At 49.3% G+C, this 7,401-nt stretch overlaps 1 pseudogene across 1 annotated transcript; it reads right to left on the bottom strand.

Moving 5' to 3' along the window:
- Positions 1-1,205, bottom strand: LOC144727227 (protein S100-A1-like; annotated as a pseudogene). The gene is made up of 3 exons (XR_013587359.1): positions 1,132-1,205; positions 788-970; positions 1-235 (listed from the first exon to the last, which is right to left on the bottom strand). The product of XR_013587359.1 is annotated as a protein S100-A1-like (transcript).
- Between the last annotated feature and the right edge of the window lie 6,196 nt (positions 1,206-7,401).

Below are 7,401 nucleotides of genomic sequence, written 5' to 3'. Positions count from 1 at the left end.
TGTGATTAAACCGTTTATTTCATAGTATGCGTATCATGCAACAGGCGCGTTACACTTGGAATGCGCGCAGCGCGTGGGTCCTGCCATTCCGCTCGTGGTGCGCTCGGAAGTTCGGGTGGCAGCAGAATTTCAAGGCCGCGATCGTGATCACGAACTCGAGGAAGTCGACTTCCCCATCCTTGTCATCACCAAGGTCCCTCAGGATGCGGCTCACCACGAACCCATCCACGGGATTCTGAATGGAATCAAAGCAGCAAGAGTTAGAAAAGACTGGACCTGGACTGTGGAACATGGGCAAAATAGACAGCAAGTGATGGTACACGGCGTAGTGCCGGTCATTCTACCACGTGGAATAACTGTGAATAAGCCAACCACAATACGTCCTGCATTCTCAGAATTAATGGTCCATTCGAAGTTATAAGACTACATTAACCCCTTATCCGTTTAGTCACCCCCGATTAGGCCCAGTGAGACATCTCCAAGAACGAAACACCACTGCACATTTCTGGCTATCACCTCATGAAGCCAGTAGTAAAAATCAGCTAAACGGCGTATTCATTAGTACAAGTTGCAAGTTTACTCTCCAACACAACAGTGTGCTAAAGTAGCAACTAATCGGCAGTATACGTGACAAACCCTACCAAATTGTCGGTCGGGTTTGACGGACATTTACGCGATCCAAACCAAACATTTATTAGTACAGAAGAATGGAGAGGGTATAACAAGAGACTCAAACATGGGATGAACCGAGGGACTGGTCCATACGAATAGCAAAACCACATCCCACCTGGATCAGACTCTTGCCCTTATCCCCCTTTAGGAAGCTCCTGAACGTTTCCTTCTTCAGGCAATCTTTCACAGCACTGTCGCGGGCGAGTTCATTGAAGGTGGACAGGAGCTTCAGGGTGGCTGCATGGAGGTCGCTCATCTTCATAAGCGATGCACGGTCGAGTCAGTACGCAAGTGGAATCTGCGAAGACACGACAAACAACGAGACAGCCTTCAATCACGTGAAGACAATGAACACGTCACCTCTCTACGCACCATAATGACTGATCACGTAGCGCCCCAGCTTTGTTCCAAAAACAATTTCTGGCCCAAACCTCAACCCGCGATGCACACAGCTCTCACCGAACCCAGGTAAAACCCGCGCGTTGCAGAGATCCCCACTACACAAGGCATCTTGCCCAACACCGCGGCGGTGGCGGTACCTGCAACAGACGTCTGCAACTTTGACGACGACTGCTGCCACCCGTTGCGGCTTTTATGAAGCGCGGCCAGTGACGTCACCACTCACACCTGCTCGCTCTCACTGTGCGATTAAGTGATGATGTTTTTTGATTGGTCCCGTTTATCTCGTTTCCCGGCTAATTTACAAGGGAAGTCCGTGATGCCAGAGCACAGCAGAAACAACATCAACAGACAATGAACTCATGGGAGGCGCGTGCCAAGAGGCCCCAACATTGCTATCAAGCGGGCGCTTGATGGAGGGAGTGGAGGTGTTTGCACGGGGACGAAATAAAACACATTCCTGCGGAGGGAGCTGGTAGGAATGTTGGGTTGCTCGGTCAATGGCCAGCGTCAATGGCGGCGTGGTGTATTCCGCAAATATGCCCGACTGTGAGGGCGGGCACAATCCGGAGTGAGTAAGTTAAACGTTGCATTTTATAAGGGTTGACTTTTATAAAAACTTTTTCAATAAATATAATCATTAACCTCAAACGAACATAATAGCGGGTCCCATAAGCCCCCGGCTCTCTCATAAACTCCGTTGCGACGTCATTTAATGTCTGTTGAAGGCGAACGATATGGCAACCTATTCCTCTCGACGAGCTCTACCCGATGCGCTAATCAAAGTTTCAAAGTTGTGTTTATTCTGCGACAACAGAATGATCCGAGACGAGATATCCAAGGTTATGAAGAGGCCATCAGAGGATTGAACCAGCCCAGCTGGAAAATGGGAAAATATAGACCCTTGCTTTTGGCGAGTTCATGAACCAACTCCGATGACACCAGGGCTAATGAACTATTCACTTAGGTTTCTGCCTTTGTATAGACACATCCCAAAGAAATAACAATTCGCAAAGGTGTGCTGCTGCTTCTGCTCAAACAGCAGGAAGACACGACTTACATTATGCCTGCTTGGGTCGCCAGCCCGTCCTCTTTCCCGTCATGATCGTAACGAGAGAGCAGGCCAGCTAAACAAAAGCATTTGGGGACGATAGAAGTTATTCTGAGTCGTGTTCTTGTCCAATTCCGTACCACACAGTAGGTTGAGATGACTGGACAGCTTCACAAATAGAGAACGCAAATCAGGTTACCAACTCTCCATCAATGTCCGGGAGTGTCCACCGAAATTGGCATCATTCTCCGGGTGACAATTTAAGGCGATACCGGAGCTTTTAATTGGATACTTTATGGAAATTAAACATCTCCCGCAATATCTTCAGTCAAGAGTTGGCAAGCCTAAACGTGAGTGGGTCATGTGACGGCAACACTTTATTCAAAAGTGCTCTTCTGGGTAGCTTTCGTTTCTCTGCAACAGTGGCAAAGAAAACCTGCCAATTAGCTATTAGTTAGGAACACCGATGTGTTGGAGAGCAAACCTACAATATTTAGAATGCGATTCCAATGTTGTCTCCGGTAATTACAACCAGCTTCATCAGGCGATAGCCATGATTAAGACCCCATTTATATTCACGGATTTAACAACAAAAAAACAAGTTGTGTGGACGCCGTTGCACGGAATTCGCCCGCTCTCGTCGACGAGAGAGAAAGAGGAGCCGCAGACAGCAGCCACCAGCTCTGCTGTCCTCTGTATACGAAGGTGTTCTCGGCCACATAATGAGCGTTTACGTCTGGGATGAAACCATAGCGCCCAGAGAAAACCCACGGCATGTGCATGGCGAGGTAAAACTTGATTCCGTACAGATGGAACACGTGGGCGTACATGTTTGCTGTACCGCCTTCTCCTGGCGAGCCAGGGTATGGTGCCTCATTGACGCCAAGGGGTTGGGATTTTCACAGCATTTGTGCGATCCACCAACCCTCGCCTCTACAGTGCTGGATTACCGGCGTTTGTAGTCACCACCGGCCGGCTAAAATAAATAACCTTAAAGTGACGTCATGAGTGAGACTAGGTCTACGCGTGCCAGCATCACTGTAGAAAAAATACCAAATTAAAATAAATTGCCGTGCAAATGATGAAGCCGATCGTTCCCAAGGAACGATCAACGATGGTCAGGCAGCGTGGCGGTGGTGGTCAGCTCGTTTGCTGGGCGCTGTCGTGGTGAGATCTTATCTCCCTCGCCTGGTATGCAGGAGGTCGTGGGTTTGATCCCGAATCTAACGCCTGCTGCATATTTCGAGTTTACATGTTATCTTCCTGTGATCACCTGGAGTTTTTTTCTGGGTTTCTGTTCCTTTCACATTTACAATCAACATGCTCTTCGAGTATTTGTCTGCTTTACATTTCCACTCGATAAGCCACTTCGTTGAGCTATCATTTGTGATAGCCAGATCGCTTGTAAAAAGAGCTATGTAGCTCAGTTTGCCTTACCTAGTAAAATAAAAAAAAATAGTTTAGTTTGAATACACCCGTAGTATTAACCAGGGCGACCTGACGGGTTCAAACCGCAAACCTCTGCACTGCACGCCTCAACCAACGAGCTGATCAAGCCCCCTGCCCCTCCTCTCCATCCCCCACAAGCCCCCCCCCCCGCAGCCCCTCCCCCCTACAGACACAAGCCCCGCCCACCGTCGAGTGACGTCACGACCAACTGACGCCCACTCTGAAGATTCAAGTCTCCCGCGAAGAAGCAGAAGCCGACGACTCCGCGACTCTCCGAGATTCCGAGACTCCCTGAGGCCTTCTCACTCGACTCGCTCTCCCTGCTTGAGTGAAGAACCTCGCCGACGACGGTCGAAGGATGGAAGAAACATCACCGAGGTGAGTGAGCGTGAGACGGCACTGGGGAGAGACAAAGACGGCTGTGAGATGTGTTCAGCAGTGGGTGAGTGAGACAGCCCTGCACAGGACACCCGGGTACTCTGTTGTGGCCGTGTCTATGTCAGGTCGGGCGTTGGCTTCAGAGGGACAAACATTGATACACACCACCGTGAGGGGGGGGAGACACGGGGGACACACAGACACAACGTAGACACATGGGCACACAACAGAGACACAGAAGGCAGACACATGGAGACGCAGAAGGGAGACACGAGTTGCTGTTCTATTGGTAGTGGACACTCCTCACCAACACACGGACACAGGCGAGGAGGCTTCCAGTCATTTAATCCCCCACCACCACCGTCATCATCCACAGCGCTCTGCTCTTCTGCTGCTCTGTCCTCATCTGCTGCTCTCTTATCTTCATCATTATCTGTGACCTACCAATGTCTGCAGGCAGGATCAATCGATGACAATCCTATTGGCTGCAGATGTTTAACAGATGAGATGCGTTGCACCGTGAATTCCTCCTGTTTGATGAGACAGTCGACCCTTCTGCACCGCCACTTTCCCCATCGCGGTTTCGATAAATCGCGGGGTCGGCAAAAGACATTAAATGGGAAGTTTTTGGGAGTTTTGGAAACGCCACAGACGACACACAAAAAGTTTAGTCACTCATAAATGCATAAAATATATGTACAGTACTGGATAATATTATTGTATTTAATCCTTTAATACCATAAATATACACAACTTTTCTAAAGTAAAATTTTGTAAAAAGTTAAAGTTTATTAAAAGAATGCGAAAGCCAGCAGACGACACGCAAAGGCTGGAAAATGTTGAGATATCTTAACTGTACTGTATGACCAAATACTGTACTCTATATTTGTATATTTAACTAAAAGGTGATACTGTCTTTTGTTATACTATTGTAGTGGTGTTTACTCACGCGGACAACTTCTTTTTCTCCTGTGTCACTTTATTAGAAGCATCCCACACGGGTGCTCCTCACGTTCAACACCACGTACTCCTCTGGCGAAGTCTCCCTCTCTTGCTGCGCTAGTCTGCTACTCCGAGCTCACTCTCTCTTGCTCCGCTAGCCTGTTTACTCCGCACTCCGCTTGCCTGTCACGGACGCTCTATCTCTCTCTGGCTCCGCGAGCCTGTTCTCCGCTAGCCTATCACACTCACGCTAAGGATTCCACTTGCCTCTCCCCCGCTAGCCTGTTACTACACCCACACCTCCAACCTTGCGTGCCCCGAGCAGGGGTTCAGCCAACACCGCTGGGGAGGACGAGGTAATGGAGGGCGAGGTCCCGGACTTGTCTTGTATTGACTTCTCACTTCTTCATCTCCAACCAACTCAACTCCCGTTGCTTCACACATCCCCATATATCCCCCTCCTCATTAAGTGTCCTCAGGTGGCCCTCGTTAAGCTGGCATCCTTCTGGTGTCTCCTGCACGTGCTCCCCCCCTTATCGCTTCTATCTCTGCCTTCTTGGCGCCTCCTCCGTGTTTGCATTTGCAGCCAGCCAATCACTGCCTCTTTCCCTAATTGCTGGTGTCTCTCTGTCTGCTGTCTCACAGGCCTCACGCTTGTCCTTAACTGACCGCACTGTTTGCAACCCCGTACATGAATGCAACTGCTGTTTGCGAACCCTGCGCAAATTACGCCACTACACTATTATTCTGCTCGCTTCGCTCACCAAGGAAACCAAGGGGACCAAAAAATTTCACGCAGTTTTTCCAGGTCGCGGGGGGCCTGCGCCCCTACCCCTGCGATGTGGAAGGGTCGACTGTAAAAATAATTGTAACCGTTCGGATAGCTACCGACTTAGTGCTACTCGGAAGCGAATCATCAAATAATACATTGTTTAAATGCATGCCTATACAAGCCACCATACTTCAATAGGGATTACCGTTGGTACTGTACGGCTATTTTAATACACAATGAACAGGAAGGACAAGATCAAAGGGCTCGCATAACACGCATGCATAATGTACGTTGACTCATTAATCCCCCCCACCACTTTGCGCAAGAGCGAAGAAGTGTGGTCACCACATCTACGCCTCTATATAAGGAACGAAACAGGTGGACTTCTCCAAAAATCTGGCTGTCAGCTGATGAAGCTAGTTGTAATTACTGGCGAAACTTCGTACTCAGATTGTAAATGTTGTGGCTTGGCTCTCGAAAACACCGGTGGGCTGTACTAGTGATGAATTTGCACGTTCTGTTTACGTAACAACCCTTACTAGTTGGCTGTGTCGGGTGGTGGCAGGTTTTAACGACACATTTATATATTTCTGCAATCTTACCCAAAAAAACCTCTTATGGATGATATTGGTCGTGAAAGCCTACGTGTTAAATGGAGTTTACCTGGTAGGATGAAACTAGTTTAGTTTTATTCGTATATATTTTTTTGTTATTTGTTTTCCTTTTCTACACTCTGCACTCCTATCATGTTTTTGTATTGTTGTAATGTTCTGACCCACCCCCAATTGAACATCTGTGAAAAATAGCTTCATAGCTCATCGGATTTCTCCAGTATGAATAGAGATTCTGATTTCGCTTGACTCGAGTGTGATTGCAAAGTGACAGAAGCTCGTGACTGTCGGCGCGATGGCCTGCGAGCAACTGTGACCCCACCTGTGTTCCGTCTGCGTTTGCAGACAACCGGATATTGGTGACATGCCCACCGCGACGCGTTGTGACCTCTCGCCCGACGATGGCCTGCCGGAGGAGGAGGAGGCCAGCCCGTCCTGCTGGGGCGGCCGTTGTCGGAAGGGGCCGCGTATATCGGTGGCCGACAAGGCCCTCCTGAAGGCCGAGGATAAACTAGCTAAGACCCGGTTGAGAACGCGCCAATTATTCCGGGATCTGTGGTGGGACAGAGTCGCGGTTGCCGCCGCCAAGGAGCGGAAGGAGGAGGAGGAAAAGAAGAAGAAGTGGAGCGCGGGAGCAGCAGATCAAAAGAAGATGTCAAAATGGCCCTTTGTCAACAAATGGAGGCGCAATAGGCTCTTGCCCCACAAAGTCAGCAGACCAGGTGAGGGGATTGAACTTGGCATGGCTGCGAGGGAAAGGGGTGGGTGGGTACGGCGCACGGTCTCAGGTGATGCTAAATGCCTGATGTTGATTCTAAATGTGTGTGGAGGGAAAAACTGGAGGACTCGGACAAAAATCGATGTGACCACGGGGAGAGACATGCAAACTGCATATATACCACAGGGGTCAGGGTCGAGAACCCACACGCACCTGTATACCAGGCAGGATGGTTAACATCTTGCCAACGTGGCATCCTTAAAGGTAAGGCGTGTTGAAGCAGTGCCTCTAGTGTTGACAGCAAGGCTTTCATCGAAGTGGTTTCGAAATGTAGTTCTGTGATGCCACCTTCTCGTGCACCGCGAGAGCATGTGAGTGACGAGAAGGTGGGGTCATTCTGTCGCAGGAA

Source organism: Lampetra planeri, chromosome 25 (genome assembly GCF_965212315.1).
Source record: "Lampetra planeri chromosome 25, kcLamPlan1.2.h2, whole genome shotgun sequence".
Lineage (NCBI taxonomy): Eukaryota > Metazoa > Chordata > Hyperoartia > Petromyzontiformes > Petromyzontidae > Lampetra > Lampetra planeri.
Note: the sequence above shows the minus strand (reverse complement) of the source record. Positions and strands in the feature narration are given on the sequence as shown.